Genomic DNA, 15,451 nt, shown 5'->3' on the forward strand with positions numbered 1-15,451 from the left:
TGACTAATGCCAGCATCTACTTGCTGAATTTCCTCTCAGACTATGAAACATTTCTTCTTCAAGAGATGCATATACAACAACATCTGAAGCATATGTGTCTTGGGTATTTATTTAATTCCCTACTGTCAGAATACAATATAAACTGAAAGTTACTACATGAGACCTCCATTCGGCACAATGAGCATCTTCCAGCCAGAACACCTACAACTCAGATTATTCCAGGCTGCCATTATGCTTGCTGTCAGCTGTTCATTTGCTACACAATCTATGCTATAAAATGTCACTTTCTGCCACTCAAACTGGTTGAAATAAAATTAAAGCACAAAGAAAAAAAAAGATACATACCTGAATCAGTGTCTACATTATGAACTGCATAAAACTTCCAAGCGAGAATTTGTAGTGTAAGCAAAAAACCAAATTAACTGAGGTCAAATTCCATACATTATAATATATAGTATTAGTTTTTTCTCTATGCCTTTTATTGAAGGCACACCCGTAGTCAGGTTTCCTTCTCAATTTCCTGTTCCTTTTTCAAAACAGCAATTAAATGAGAACCATTATGTATCTACCTTCTCATAAACTATTTTCAAATCATACGTAAGATTCAACAATGAATATTTATGTGTCAACTGTATAAAAATAATAGCATTTTGTTCCCCAAACAACGTGCATCTGAAACACATTACAGCTGCTTTGGTAAATTCCTACTGGGATTCATGTCCTGGATAGTTTTATTTCCTGTATAAAGAACCAATATGGAGAAGTTGGTCAAAAAGTTTGGCTTTCTTAAAATGCTACCCTTCAAATTGAAAGTTTAGTATACCAGTTCTTTTCAGCTCAAGCTTTTTTTTTTTTCTCTGAATGGCATCTACTGACTTTCAAATGCTGATGATAAAAACCAAATGAAAAATTAATGAATCCTCAGAAGTGATGCAATCTCAGCTTGGGAGACTAAAAGTTAAAATGAACTGTGACTATTACTGAACCAGCTCGGTGGAAATCTTATCTCATTGATATCTCTTTAACTGCATCCTGAAAACTAAGTTAAAAAATCCTGTTTTAAATGACAATTCTGAACCACAGGTTTTCAGAGGAAGAGTATCTCTCTTCTTTAGAGACCTTGCGTAAGTTGAAATTTAAAAGCATCACTAGTTTCAATTTAAATGCCCTTCACTGAACGGGATTCTTCAAGGAGAAGGGACAAAAGATGTTTGTGAGATTCACTCAGATCAGGAGAAAGCAATCTGGGTAGTTGCACCCCTTTAGCAAAAATATGCTAAAAGAAGTCAGTTACGAGTCTGAAAAACGAAGACACCTTGTTTCAAGACAAACTAGCAAAAGCAATAATTAATTTCAAAGCTCTTATTCCTCACTGCAGGAAAGCAGCTGCAGCTCCAGCTATACTACCTAAATTGCAGAAGCTGGTGGTACGAAGCCAGGTGAGACCTAGGAAAACATTAGTGACACAAAATGAACATGCCAACCCCAAAACAGGCCTGTACACAAAGTGCACTTGGGATTGCCAGGAGTTCATCACTTCCCAGGCAAGCTGCTCAATGTTCTCCTGCACTGAAAGAGGCACAGGAGGTGGGAACCACCCTGCCAGGCCTCTGCTGCAGGGACACTTGTGCCTGGAACATGCAGCCACTGATCAGGATCCAGCTGGCTGATGAAGAACCACAGCAGACAAATGCTTCTTTGCTTCTACACTTTTCTTAATCGTTTCTATAGATTTTCACTACGATAGCAAACCCTCAAGCCTAAAAAGGATGTGAGTTTATAGTATGGGGAAAATGAAACAAAACAATAGCAAAATGGAGAGGGAAAAAAAAAAAAAAACAGAACCAAGACTAAAATCAAACCTCCACAACCTTTCAGACCAAATTCCCATCAAGAAAAACAGTGGTTTCCTAGGTTTCCACTAACAGCTGAATTTAAGATTTGTTACCCTTGAGTTTCTTTTTCAGCACACCGCTGTTTCAGACTGAATCACGAAAGCAAAATCAAAATTCTGAATATGGTTTATTGTTACAGTGGAAATAAATAATTCTGTTTATTTTAGATACTATGTTCCAAATGCATTGCTCCTTTAAAGATTTTGTAAAATTTACCAAAAAAAAAAAAGGTAGCATATCTATCAGCTGCTATTTTATACACACAGCTCTTGCAGGACAAAGAAAGATGAAGTGACTTAAATTTTCCAAACACTACAGGAAGATATCAGGATTATCATTTTTAAAACTATTTAATATCATGGACAGAAATAGTAAAAGAAACAAAAAGCTGATGACGTGCAGGTCACTGGGATTGAATGAAGCTAGCTCTCAGGCAACTAATCCAAAATCCATGAGCATGTACACCTAGTGTTGATAAGAAAAGGTATATAACAAATAAGACGAGTTTAAACAGCTGTTCTATCAAACTACTGAGAGAGAATTACCTCACTATCATAAATTTTTGCGTTACCTACAGATTTTACATTGAGATTATAATTAAACCATTGAGTTTGGTTCATTTACTAACAAAAAAAAGTCTGAAGATATTTACATGTGTTGGGGTGTTCTCTAGTGCAGTGTTACAAAATGGAAAGCCTTTGCAGTGGCTAGTATTTGTTTACCATGTGTTCCAATGAAACACCAGCCTGTATTTGATCTGGAGAGAAGAAAAGGGGATCACTGAAAGCAAACTCAGTGCTCTGGTGAAACGTGAAACACTTGGCAAAAATATTCTGCTGAAGCAGAGAATGGCTTACTAAATCAATTATATTTAAAACACATACTAAAGTTTGGCTCTAAAATGTACCTAAAAGTAGTGAAATAATATAGAAATTTATTTTTTCAAAAATTTTGTAGAATTAACTTTCAAATTTGGTATTTTTTTTTAAATTTTTTCCTCTTTCTTAAATTGAAGATAGCTTAACTGCTCTGCATCTTGCATTACAGAAAATAACTTCCACTTTCACAAAAAAATACCATTTCGTAATAAAAGGTGAGAGGGACGTGGAGAACTGAGTGCTCCCAGAAAAACATTGGGGCTGTGAGAATGACAAATGGGCTCAGTTTTAAGGAAAACTCTTGAAGGACAGCTTTTCCAATCTGGGCTGCAGGCTCCTCCAGAGAGAAAAATGATGCAGCATAACACTACTCCTTTTCTGTCTTAGAATAATTGCAGTCAAAACATTAGTAATGACACAGTTCTAAGAAAAACTATTTAGGGAAGGACTGTGTATGCAACGCCAAGTCATATGTTACATACTTCAGCATAATTAAACAGTCTTATAAATTCTGAAGGTTGGATGGTGAGGCCTGGTTTCGTACCGAGATGTACCACGAGTCTTAGAATTATGCAGTTCAGAAAGTTCTCAAAGCCTACTTTACATGGCACACAGCTGGAGAAGGCACATGGGACTACACACATCTATCATTTTATTGCCCAATATGAAATTCTATCGAGCTACGAGAATTTTCCACGTACTGTTTAGAAAGATAAAACCCAAGCAACAGATGTGAGCCTCACTCATACTTCTGAAGCTTGCATAACCAGTCTATTTTATTAATGCAGTATTTCTCTGATACATTTTTGCTTCCCTTCTATGTGATTAACAAGAAAAAAAAAAAAAAAGAGGACTTGTAACGTGTAATTCTGGTTTCTTTCACATGTTGAAATAAATAGCACAAATCAGTAAGTGCCATCTCAGTTTATGGATGAGAAAATCCAGTGTTCATGCTACCACCACTATATGTGCACTAAAAACGCTCATAAATTCCAGACTGTCTTCTACTACCCAATTTAAGCTGTTTGTAACGTACAGTTCTTGAAATGTACAATTTCAATGCGTAACTGCACTTCAGAAAGGACACAGTTTGGCAGAAAGTTGCCTGCTCTCCCAGGGTTGTATGAAACTTTCCAGAACAGCACCAGGGGCAGAAGATACACCACTGCCAGTGCCCACCTGCGTGAACGTGCCATGGGAAACGGGTGCAAATCTGGAGCCAGAATGGTATTGTAAGCTGGGAAAGTATATGAAACTAGGGAAGAATGGTACTGTGCAAGAATGGGTAATGAACTTGGAAAAGAAAGTAACTGGCATCAGAAATTGCTTGAATGAGAAGAAAAGAAAATAGAGACAAGGCAGACCTACATGACAGAGAGACAAGACGAGAGGTGTGCTGGGGTATGATAAAAATGGCTCAGTGGGAAGCTAGATACCAAGAAAAATGGAAAAGGAGAGAGGAAGAGAAAAAGCAAGATGCCTAGACCCACAAACCTTCCACTTCCTACGCTTCTCATGAAGAGCCATTGCTCTCGCTCCCTTCTTGATGAAAGAATCTTCTTGCAGCAAGTACCCTGGGGATCTGCAGCTCCTGAAACAAACCCCAGCAGCCCAGCAAATGGCTGGCAAGGAGAGTTCGTAGAAGATGTTTCTGCAGAAGGTTTGGGAGTCACAGACAGGGTCCCTTTTGTCAGAAAGACTGTGAGCAAACCTGATGCTAAAAAACACATTAGGGAACAAAGACAAATTCCTAATTCTATCTTCATAGCAAGGTTTGAAAATTATACAGTACAGAAGTTCTGGAACCACACACAGAACAATTAAAAATAACAGATAGCTCCATACTGATTAAACGACACCTATGTAATGCAAGGATTTCCTTCTAGGGGGAAAAATAGCATGTTATCATATAATTAAAGACTGCATGATAATGTGCAAGGTACAAGAGGGTGAACCAAGGTCACTAAGGTTTTGAAGTATTAAGACTGCAAGCACAGTAATGCGTATTAAATACAAAGAGCCCCTACATTTAAAAATAGATCAAATGGAATAGAAACAATGTGTGCATGTACCTACACAGCTGTGATCAGTCTAGTAATGGTAGGCAAAACAAGAGCAAAATAAAATCTAAGGTATTTAAAATCAGGGCTAAGTGTTTTTTTCTAGTTTTCTGGATTTTGCAGTTTTCTGAGCTCTATCCACAGGTCCATATTAAAGCTTCAGGGAAATAAGTAGTAAAACATTAACCTTGCAGACACAATTTCCCTATCCCAGTTTTTCACACGCAAAAAACATTTCTTCTTAACCCAAATGCTAACTTTGATATTTACTCTCCAGTCTTCCTTTACTAAGTATGATAGTTCCCCAGTTTAGAACAACTGAAACATATTCAGAGGCTATCCTTGAAGGAAATAGCAGCAACAACACCACAAAATTTAACCTCAGCATCACAGAGGTGTAAGTAATCTACTTCAGCTCAGTACTTTTATGAGAGACAGGTCTTCCATTCTGGGGAAAAAAAAAAGGAAAAAAAAAGGAAAGAAAAGAGAACTGCCTTCATTTCTTTCTTAATTTGAGCCTTCCTCGAACAAACAGCTACTGTTTGTATCGTTTGTTTCCTTGTTTTAGGTCACGTAATTCAGTTATGCATGCCACACTTTTTTAACTCTTTCCCATCTGCTGTTCTCTTACTGCTTCATCTAGAAGCTGGGAAAACCTAAAATGACACAAAATCCAATGGAACCAGGGCTGCCTGAGCCCAGATACATCTGCCAGCGTCCACTGCATATGGAGCTGAGTCACATGCTGTTTCATTGCCCTTGCAGTTAAATGCGGGCTGAAAATCCCACAGTAGATAAAGGAAAAAAGGAGGGGGAGGTTACATACAAATCCTCTGACTTATGTAAAATGATACTCATCAGGAAGTTAAACAGCAATACATTCCAAACACTACAGAAATGAGGTACTTAATATGGAAGCAACACATACCCTGACCCTGCGTGTCCCAGCCCTGATCCTCTGTCAGGCCGAACTGACACTAACAACACAGTTCCAAGAATTTTCTATTCATGCTGCTTGAAAAATCAGTAATAGAGATCTGCAGAACAAGCTCTTTCCCAGCTGATCCCAGCTGCTCAGACATGCATAAAGGGAGAAAATTAGTTCTGAATGCTGAGCAAACTTTGTAGCAAGTGGCTCAGTTTTCACTGTACTGCATCAGGTGGTGTTGTGCTGCAGGTGAAGAGTATCAGTAACATCATGGCATCCTAACAACACAAGTTTTATTCTTCAAATAAATAGCCAGTAAGAGCTATTGAAAGTTCAGATTTTGTGAACTAAGTAGCTTATTAATCTCCATCCTCCTATTCAAGAGCATTTTACACATTTCATTTTGAAAAGCCTAAGATGAAGTTGCTCTATTCATAAGTTCAAAAATGAAGCTGTACCCTCATTTTGGACTTGCCTATTAAAACAAAAAAAGGCAAATATGTAAATTTCAAGTGAATTAAAGTGCCCCATTAGGAGTTCAATTATATTCTGAAATTACATCTTAATTGGTTTGCTCATAGATGAGCTGTACAGCTAACCAAAAATCTACTACCATATAATCATCCCTAAATTTCAGATATTGCCACACATTAAATTAACAGCAGATAATGACTGGGGAAATTAGCTCTATTGCCACAACAGAAATATTCTCTCCGTATTACCTCAAGTGTTTACATAGTTAGTTTCATAACAGTTAGAATAAAAATAATACAGATAGAACTCTTGCGCGCCTGACATTTATATTGGTCACCAAAAGTCCACACACTCAAAATGAATAGTGCAATTAGAGTGTACATCAGACTCATATCTCTAACTAATAACTAATTAAAAAAGAAGTTACATCTCTAATATCCCACAGAAAACTTCCCTAGACTAGCCACTGTTTTAGTGTGTGCAGTGCCATTTTTTTTTTTTTTTAAGTTCTGCTCAACTCATTTTTGAGAAGTAATCTCCACGCTGAAATACTCTTCAGATTTCAATACATGAGGTACTCCTGGCTGTGACCAGTATCACACACAGATATTGCCAATGATCTGTGGTACAAAAAATGCTTCTTGCTGAAGAAAGAACAATGAATAACATTACATTGATAATGTATTAAAGGGAGAAAAAAGTGAGCTAAGGATTCATATTCTTGTAACTGAACAGTGGAAAAAAACCCACACCTTTCATATAGCTTATTTTTAATATGAGAATAAATAAGCTAAAAAGAAAAAGTCTTAAAAATTTCGGAAGCAAAGCCAGAATCCTGTACTCCAGCTGCTGTTAAATTATGGTTAATACTTTATTTTTGAGGACTAAAGCATTACTTACGCACAAATACGCAATACAGATATTTTACTTACCACCGCTGTCTGAAGGAAATAAACTTCAAAGATCTTGTCTGTAAATGACGTATCCTTCAGTATTTCTACCTCCAATGATCACCATCGTCAGTAAGGATCTGAGGAAAAACACCACAAAAAAGTACACCCAGGTTAGCTGCAGCAAGGCTTGGGGTTTTTGTATCTTGTGTTTATTTGCTGAGAAGGCACGAGGTAAAATTGTGCACTGCATGCAACGCATGAGTTTATTAGGTGCTGTTAAAACCACATAGGCCCACAGCCAGTACATGGAAAGGCATTTACCTAGCTGAGAAGTACAACAACTCATCCACATCAAATTTAGGAAATCCACTGTTATCATATGTAAGCAACAACAGTAATCATCGCACGGGTTAAAGATTACAAAAAAATACCAAAATAAATTGCAAATTAACACTGAAGCACATTATTTTACATGCAATAACAAAGCAAGCAGGCAAAGTCAAGTCACCTCCCTAACCTCTGGTAAGCCAAAGTACAAATTGCTTAAAGACAACCCTCCTAAAGATGCAGGACCTGCTTGCTGCTACACACAGCATTGGGCCCCACCGGTATCCCCATAGCCTAACATATGCTGCATTACTTCTTTCAGTCCACATTTAGCAACAGATGTCATTAACTAGGAGGCTAATCAAGTCAGAAAGCTTTCATCTTGTAAATAATGTTACCCTCCCCTCAGCTGGTTCCATTCGGGTTAGCCTTTCTCATGTTACGGAGGAATCCAACTTGGAGCAGAGGCAAAATTGCACTAGCTCCAGCCAGGGCTGACCAGAGCAGCAGTAAAACTCAGGCTAGCACATGCCACTCATTCATACTGATGTTTTCAGCATTATTTATCTATTTAGTCTTTCATCTATTAGCAAGCTGGGAAGATTTATGTGTCAGCAGCCAGGACACGTGGAAGGCTGATAAGAACACCAGGTCCCCCAGCACACCAGAGGTCCTCCATAGCTGCTTAATGCCACCTCCAATTGCAAAAACATGAAATTACTGCAGTTCATCTGTATGATATATATATGATATATATGCTTTATAGTGCTTTATGTGAATTGTCCATGGTTTTTTCTGAAATAAATCCAACCCCTCAGCTTCCATTGGCTCAGAACACAAAACTCTCAAATCGATCTCTTCCTCCAAACAAGTTATTGAATACTTAAACTTTCTTTCTAACGCCTCCAAAAATTTAACATCTTCATAGAAAAATAACTTTCAGAGCAGTCTCTGAAATAAAATTGTGCAGGCTACCGGGGTTACACTAGCTCTTCTTTTCTAATGAAAAATCTGAAGAAGAAATTGGATGTATGCTGCGCCCTGATGCCTGCCAAGCTTGGAGTTGATGGGTTGGTATGGAGGAAAAATTCCAGATAGAAAATGACCCTCTTACAGTATTAAAAGACTGCTGTGCAGGAACTGAAAGCACTGCCACCGCTTTCCTGCTGTGGCTCGGGAAAGGGCTGAGGGGCAGGAGAGGGACAGAACGGTGTTTCCAACAGCCCAAGGCCAGCAGAAGCTGATGAAGGAGGTAGGCAGGCACCACAGCCAGGTCATCGACTGCTCTGCCCTGATACAACATCGTTTTACCTTACTGTAGGCAAAGAGAACACTAAACCTCACTGAATTCCATGGACTACTTCTACCTCAATTGGTCTACGAGTCATGCAGACATGATACACACTTTCTCTGTTAGCTCTGCCTGGCTTTGGCTGTCCTTTACTCCTTGGATATGCCAAAGCAATCCAGCTAGAGGACTACAGTGGTATGGAAGCCAAAACAGCATCCATCAACAGATTTGTTTAATAAGTTCTGCACGGCTGATGCTTATCGGTGGTTGCAAAGCAAAAAGCAAACCTTCCAAGAGGCGGGTCTTGAAATGCAAGCTGCACTCAGACCTGAAGCAAAACACTTTTTCTTACAGGGAGAAAATGAAACATGGAGCAACTGCAGGGAAATAAATGCAACATTTCTTTGCGCCATTTTAAGCTGTTATTTTCAAAGTGGTTCACAGTCTGTGATTTGTTTTCCCTAAAAGGGACTTTGCACATGTAATACAGTGTGAGGCTTACTATCAATTGCCCATTAAACTCAGCCTTCCATTTTCTTACACTGAATCCCATCCAAATCTCCCCACATTTCTTAACGCCACTGAACAGATATTTCTTCTGCCTGCTGAGTAACTCATTCTCGCTTGGTCTTTGTATTAGTAGGTTATACTTTTTTTTTCCCTAAATGTTGGCACAACCAAAATCCATATACTTCCACTTCACCCCCTTTACAGATGTTATTTCTGAACCAATTTCATCATATTTCTCTCACACACAACTGTGATTGTAAGGATATTGTTAGTTTTGTTCTCAGAAACTCACAGACTTCTGGAAGGAGCTGGAGAATTGCACTGAAGGGAAAAGGTTTCTTCTGTGTTGAATGGCATTTCAGGGGAATCTCGTACATTTCTTGGGACCTGTTCATTTAACTGCACAGTACTCAAGCATGTGCTTTTTTCCTTCACATGATTTTATCATCATCTTAGCAGCCAGGATTCAATGTAACCCTGCCTTCCACGATGTGAATTTACCAGTGAAATTAAAACATTATTTCTCTTTAGAAGACATTATTTGTAGTAACTGATTCACGTACGTCATCTGACACTGACACAAAGGACTCAGTGTTACATGGCATTAGAAATAAATGGATGGCCACCAAGAAATCTCCATGCAGACATTTTCCATCTGAAGGAACTCTGTATTATCTTCTCCTTAAATCCTCTAGCACCGTGCTTTGAATGTTGTTCCTCTAAATATCTTAGAGTATGAAGAGTTGGTTCTACAAGATTCTGCACACTAGTCTGGTGCCAACCCACAAAGCATATGTCTCTGCTCAAATGTAAGAATCTGTTTTGATTTGATTTTCTTTTCTTTTTTCTTTCTTTTTTTTTTTTTTAAATTTCTTCCTGGGCTGAAGACAAAGCATCTTACATAGATCCAATTCAACATTTACTTATTCTTCTGAGAAACAAAACTTTCCAAACCTCCAAATACACTTTGCTAATTTATTCCCAAGCAGCAACTTCAAAGAAGCTAAACCATCTGAACACATCACAATAAAAAAAAGTCAATGCTCATAAATCATTGGGGAAAAATAATACACTGGTTTTAGACATTATTTTTTATGTTCGTGGGTGCTATTAAGTCAGATTTATTTTTAACCTAAGCATTTTATTGCACAGCTATGTAAAAACATCAATATGTTTTCCTAATGCTGTTAGCTTTCCATTTGTTCCAACTGGAAATAGTTCCTACACTCTATTTCTGTATTATTTGGGGTATTTTCCTCTATAAATGCTATTGACGTTAAGTATTGTCCAGACATTTAACAAAGTAACAAACTGAAAATTACAGAATAGGCCCCCCCACACCCCTCTATGGGATTTCATAGGAAAGCCTCTGGTCCCACCAGGTGAAATTGCACTCGTCTTCCAGTCCCAGTAGCTGCCTGCATCCATAGCACATCAGGAGTTTGCTTTTAATTACAGTGTCACAAATGCAAACAAAAGACACAAAAACCTCAGGAATTAAATATTTGCATTTGCTTCAGCAATTGAGCTCCTTGAAAGAGCCAAATTTTGCACAGGCATAAATCAAAAGTAACTTTGATGAAGTTACACGTCTTGCTTTAAGTTACAAGGGTGAAAACCATGCTCAAGCTTCATACGGATGCTTGGGTATTAAAAGAAACCCATTAGTCAGAACAGGTGCAAAATTTCAGCCCATTTGCTTTTAGATAAGGGAGCACACATAAGAGGCACTGCCACAGAAACACTACAAAGGCTTGCAGTCTCCATCAGTCATCTGCCTCTGGGAGGTATGTTTTTGCAGTCTTACAAAGATTATTCTACCCTAAGCTAAATGTACACAGAAAACATTAGAAAACAGCACTCATAATAACATTCCTGTGTACAGCTACACAAAGGTAAAGCCTTTTCTAAATGTCTTTTTTTAAGTGCCAAATTTGAGAACTAGTAGATTTGAAAGGCGCTGAGCAGATCTTTGTTTTCCAGCTTCTCGCCCACAAACACCCACCCCCACACCCCCCCCATCAGTGGGATGAGAGGAAAGCAACAGCAACAAGCACTGCACAGAAGAGCACAGATCCCTCCTCCTCCTGGTTTGGGATCTACGAGATGACTGACTTCAGCTGCAAAAGCATACAGCTGGAAATGAATTCGGAGGAAAACCATCAGATTTCCTTTTTGCTTCATGATGCAGAGAAGGCAGCTTCAATATTTAACAGTTTGAAGGAAAAAAATAAATAAACCAGCAATCAAACCGGAGACCAGCAAGCAAGAACTAATGTGATCATTTGATGGACAACTCTGCTCTAGTACCGCTCTAAGAACAAATTCCATCCTGTTTTTAACTGTTATTTACCATTTTATGGACACATATATATAAAAGATATAACATATATAACAGATATAACAGATTTTTCTCATTAGCATTAGCAAAGAAAGATGTCATTGTAAGTGTAAGTTTAAAAGCTTCCTTAATTCTCTCATCAGCACAAGGCAGAAGGTCAGCCTACACGGTCCTTGAGAAGCCTCCAGCAATACCTAGAGCTTTGTATCTTCTGTATTGAGTTACACTGAGACTTCACTCTCAATACAGTAAAAATTCCAGTGCTATTCAGAGTTCTGAGAAGCAAAACAGTATTTCTAGAAGACTCATCTAACTACATTATAAGTAAGTCCCATTTCTCTTCCAAACACAGCATCTGTAGTTCTTTGCTTTAGAGGTTCCTTGCAAATATTTCTATAGCAGCTGATCTCTTCTTGAATCTCAACAGTATAACCTCTACAATTAGTAAAATTCTCCATGGAGAGTAACTATCTAAAGTGCAGCTGTCCCTGGAGAATCATAAGGCTTTCAGCTGTACACTGCAGAAAACTATAACCATACCTATGTCTACACATGGCATAGGACAAACTAAAGAAAAACAGCCAAAAAACACCAAAACCCCAAAGATCTCATTAACCCAACCCCAAGGAAGTGTGCTTTCCTCACCTCTGTCCTGACAGGCATTACATTCTGCTGCAACGCCACTCAGTAACATGAGAACATGATATCTAGACTTCTCTTTCTTACTCTCACATATTTGAAACTACCTTAATAGTAGAACACCTACAGCCAGAGAGCTCTATGTTCTGATCTTATACATCATTCAAGAGAGCAGGAGAAAGCTCCAGAATCAATTCATACCTCCAGATCCCCAAATTAGGCTGCCCACCAACATCTGTACCACCCCTGTGAGAGGCAGACCAAGTAGAGAAGGCACAAGGGAAGTGGAAAGCTTGAAAGACCAAAGCATAGAAAACCAGGCAAATAGGCCTTGATAAATTATGGCCATTAACTCTTACTCAATTCAAAAAGCTATGGACTCATGTCCATATAGTGTTGCACTTCATTACTTTACAGTATTGGAACATATTACAATATGCATCCTAATAATCAGGGCTACGATCTTTCAGGTAACTTCTGAAAGAGACAACAGTTTTCACAATGCTTGTGCAATTGTATCAAATTTTTCCTTCAAGAGGTGCAGCAAAAATAATAATAAAAAAAAAAAAAGAAAAAAGAAATATATATAAAAAGTGAGCCTTCAGTGTAATATTATATATTTAAAAGAGATTCTAAAGGGATGACAAATGCTGAGTAACGTGACCTAGTGAAGACAGCACTGAGAGATTAAAGAGTCTGAGACCATTTGGTGGTGGTGTGAAGGAAGGCTGGATCTGCAGGACTTTAAAGAAAACACAAAGCTTAAGAAAGCTTAAATCTGCTGCAATATGGGGGAAGTGTATCAGAGCTTAAGTATACGTATTTGAAAATGAAAATGTTTTAAAAAGCAGAAATTGAATGCATTGACATAAATCCAGCAGTTACGTGTTTTCAAAGCAAAGCTTGAAGTCATAGTAACGAGATCTATCCTCATCTCACCCAGGTACATTTCTGCAGACCAACAAATTAAATTAACAACCAAGTGATCAGCCATACGACCTCACCAAAGGTGAAGCATCAGCAAATTTGAATGATCTGTCAAAACACCATTTCTGATCATTTTAAGATTTCCATGTACAAATGAAAATAGTTTGCATCTCTATCACCACTCATCCAAACATCCAGCATACCTCAAAGTGGGATTTATTTCCCAAGTCACGTGAGGATGGCAATGCTGTTAACTTACTAACAAAAAACTGCAGCAGAGTGATTTAGTGCCCTCCTCAAATGGTTGGTACAGGTGGAAACAAAATATAGGATTGTAGATTTCGTCAACTGTAATCTTGGTGGTCTAACACTGGTGGTTCAATCTCTGTTGAAAATGTGAAAAGACATAAATCAAGAAAAATGAATGAAGGGATTAGGAATATTTCCTAGTTGTTATTTCTGGAAGATAGAAAAATACTTTTTGTAACTGTGCAAGCATTACTGTGCTTTACAGTGCAACGTTCTTTCTCTTCTGTTTAGATGGATCCACAAATATTCGCCTCCAATTTGTGGCAGCTGATATCTCCCTAACAGCATTTTACAGCCCCAGGGCAGTCTCTGTCTATAGGAAATCTGTAGAGAACTGATGTTACAATAATAACTTTTCTAAACATAGAAGTCAAGTCTGAAGGAACTGCATTATAGAACTGTAGATAGAAAAGCTTTAGGTTTTACGTGAATATTTCCTATCAGTACTCACAACTCACAAAGGTGTTATAGGTTGGACTGAAGTTCTACTTGTTGTGTCTGTGTTGAGAAAGCCATGTACTGACACACACAATTATAAAATAATTAGTGTTCTTGAGCTTTCAGACACTGAATGCCACAAATCATGCCACAGAATTCAAACTGCAAAGAGGACACTACAAAGCACGTAGAACACTGACATCTTTGCAGACTTTCTTTGAAAACAGAAAACATGGCACAGTGCTGAGCCTCAACTGTTTGAGGAAAAACCCACCTCCAAAATTCAACTGGAAACATTTAGGGGAGGCAGAAAATGCTAGAAATGTAAGAATGTATGAATCTGTGATGATTACACAGCAAAAGAAAAATAAATCCATCTTTCTTCAGATAACGCCCCTTGTTTATTTTGTCTTTGAAGAACTGAAAAGGCAATCAAGTGCAAGAGAAAAATTGTATTAATTGGCTGATATTACAAGGGTTGAACAGAAGTTCAACAGTATCTTTCCATCCATTTAGCTGTGGCAAAATTAGTGCAAACTGCAAAAGTTTTCTACGTTTTGGATACCAACAGGCGAAGTCACAGAATCATACAATCATAGAATGGCCTGGGTTGCAAAAGCCCACAACGCTCATCCAGTTCCAACCCCCTGCTGTGTGCAGGTCACCAACCAGCAGCCCAGGCTGCCCAGAGCCACATCCAGCCTGGCCTTGAATGCCTGCAGGGATGGGGCATCCACAGCCTCCTTGGGCAACCTGTTCCAGTGCCTCACCACCCTCTGGCTGAAAAACTTCCTCCTCATATCCAACCTAAACCTCCCCTGTCTCAGTTTAAAACCATTCCCCCTTGTCCTATCACTATCCACCCTTGTAAACAGCCATTCCCCCTCCTGTTACCAGCACTGCTGTTCTGTGCTCTTCAGCACTACTCCTGGTCACTGTAACTGACTTAACATACATTATATGTAAGTATAAAACACTCAGTTTATATACACAGCAGTAAGCCTTGGTGAAACTGAAAAACTCCTGCCTAGGGAACTTAAGTACAAAATGAACTTCCAGATTTAACAAAGCTGAACTAGTTGCGTTGACATTACATGGGAGCTTCAATGGATCTGTAAATGTCTTATTTATTCAAAGGAACCAGAAGGAAGGGCCAGGAAATCTGTTTCTGTGAAATCTCAGAATTATAGTTAGCAGGTTATTAAGATTTTTTTTTTACTCCCTGCATTTCAACTTCAATATTCAATTGCTGTAAGTGCATATAATTTCCCAGAACAGAAAGTATTTTTGTCTAATTTTAACACCTGCAGTTTTACAAAGGATTTCTCCTTTGATAGAACTCCCAGAAACAAATTAAATCACAACTGCCCCCAAATCCCATCAGATTTAACAGACGCATATTGCTATCTATTAGCAATGTATGTTCACCAAACTGAATGCTAGTAAGATCACCTATAAGAATTAAAATGTTTTTTAATGCATGTATACAAATATATAAGCCTTATCCCACTTTGCCAGGCCTATACCCAGTTCTCTCCCCA

The 15,451-nt window shown here is 38.3% G+C and overlaps 1 protein-coding gene across 12 annotated transcripts in view; it reads right to left on the minus strand.

Moving 5' to 3' along the window:
* Positions 1 to 15,451, minus strand: part of MBD5 (methyl-CpG binding domain protein 5) — a 128,114-nt gene that overhangs the window by 75,370 nt on the left and 37,293 nt on the right. For all 12 annotated transcript variants that reach the window (XM_031590770.2, XM_090143487.1, XM_090143486.1 and 9 more), the window contains exon 2: positions 7,168 to 7,265. The gene's annotated coding sequence lies outside the window, so the exon portion shown is untranslated. The remainder of the gene's footprint in view (positions 1 to 7,167; positions 7,266 to 15,451) is intronic.

Source organism: Phasianus colchicus, chromosome 7 (genome assembly GCF_987193195.1).
Source record: "Phasianus colchicus chromosome 7, bPhaCol1.hap1.1, whole genome shotgun sequence".
Classification (NCBI taxonomy): domain Eukaryota; kingdom Metazoa; phylum Chordata; class Aves; order Galliformes; family Phasianidae; genus Phasianus; species Phasianus colchicus.